The sequence below is a fragment of the Orbicella franksi genome, chromosome 3 (genome assembly GCF_964199315.1).
Source record: "Orbicella franksi chromosome 3, jaOrbFran1.1, whole genome shotgun sequence".
Taxonomy (NCBI): domain Eukaryota; kingdom Metazoa; phylum Cnidaria; class Anthozoa; order Scleractinia; family Merulinidae; genus Orbicella; species Orbicella franksi.
Window position 1 is genome coordinate 11,276,716 of NC_138147.1, and position 1,963 is coordinate 11,278,678.

The window sequence follows — 1,963 nt, forward strand, 5'->3', positions numbered from 1 at the left end:
CGCTCCGAGAAATCGGTACATCTTGCTAATTTTATTTTGTCGATAGTAAGCATGGCTGATATTAAGAGAGAATGAAGGGTATAAGAGTTAGTTGTTCTTCCATGTACGCCTTATTACCAAATCCTTCTCAAGTTATTTTTAGATCAATCCTGGTTTCGGAAATCCCAAGAGAGTCTAGGAATAGTCAACCCTGTGACGCAGATTTCGTTTCACGTGGACAGTGCAAGCGGGTTTGCACGCATTTTTATCCTCCACGAAAACATCCCCACGTGCGGCAACTTCAATTAGCGGCGGAAGAATGACAGAGGGACTGGCCTTGCGCTATGGCCCAAAAGTAACTTGAGAATAAGTCCAATATAGGGGATCAATTCTCTTACCCTTCGATCATCCTCTCTCGCTGATATTGAAAGGCCGCTAAGCCGATCAAAACTCTGGAAATTTATGCTCCAGATTTTAGAAATCTAAAATGGCCTGTTTTCTTTTTATTTTCCAAATACACACAAATTTTCTTGGTTGTGCATTGCGTTTACATCAGTTTTGTTTTGTCATGTTTAGTACGATCCAAGGTAATCTCCAGCTCTTTGTTTCCCGTCGTATATAAAGTAATTGCAAGGTGTGTTTTCTGGAAAATCTTTCCTTGTTATTCGTCGAGTTTCTAAGGGAGAGACCCAAAAAACTTGGAAAAAAGAATGTGAATGACTCTTTCACAACTAATGCGTGGTACACCAGAAATAATCTGAGAATGTTTACTGCGTATTTGGAAACAGTTTTTTTTCGATTACTTTTGTTTTCCCCAACACATCGGCCGTGTTTCGTATGGAAAAGTTTAGACCGCTCAGGTAAACAATACGAATGCTCCTTTTCGTCATTGTTCAGTTTTCAGCGCCACAGGAAGGACCTGGACGGCTGCTAAAAGCATTGTTTTGACAATGGATCAAATTGTTTTTCTTTCCTCGTGCTTGCTTCTTAGTGTTTGTGCGACTCTCATATTTGCGTCGCTGCGGTGAGACCCAGGTTTCTTTTTTCTCATCGCACCAATAGGTCAAAAAAAAAAAAAAGAAAAGAAAAAAAAAGAAAAAGAAACTATGAACAACAACGTTTAAAATTCATTGTTTTAATTGGCGACATACCAAACACCAGCTTTAATGGCTGGTTGATCAATAATTTTAAAAATATATGGTCTTTACGCTGATTGAAGGTAATAAAAGCTAAGGGGACGAATAAAAATTTCTAATAAAAGTTATGATAATAAATAGATGCACACATTAAAGCTAAGCAATATATTAATTCTTACACACACTTTCTTGTCGCCTCACTTCACTCTACAATAAATCAACGCACGCAATTATTAATGCTAACGGCTATCGAATAATATTTCGCTGATAAGTTAATCTTTCATCAAAATATTCAGATATTACCAAACTGTAAAAAATTTGTAGAAAGTTGTTAAGTGCCGCTATGAGTTGGCTCATGCGACTAACTATTTTCACTATATGGTAAATTTAGCTTCAGTGTATAAGCCACAAATAAATTAGATTTACAGGTTCATCATTGTATACAGTAAGGGGACTTGAATAGTTCCCAATCATAAAAGAAAACTTTAAACATTTCCAGTTTCACGCCATAGTGTTTTTTCCATTTGAGACTAAAGCCTAGTTTACACTAGTGACAAAACGACATAAACATAACGAGATAAGAGGGACGTTATGTCGTAATGCTTGCAGTGTGAACACGGCCTGACACAATGACATAATAGCAACATAACAGCATGAAAGGAAAACAGCTGATCTTTTTGTTACGTCTTCATGTCGATGTTCACGTTCACAACATAAGCGATTATGTCGTTATGACATTCTACGTCATTTATGTCGTTATGTCGCTAGTGTGAGATTTGACTCGATTCTCGGAGATGGGATTTTGAGCGGTCACTACAGCTAACAAACGTCTTGCGTACACAAATATG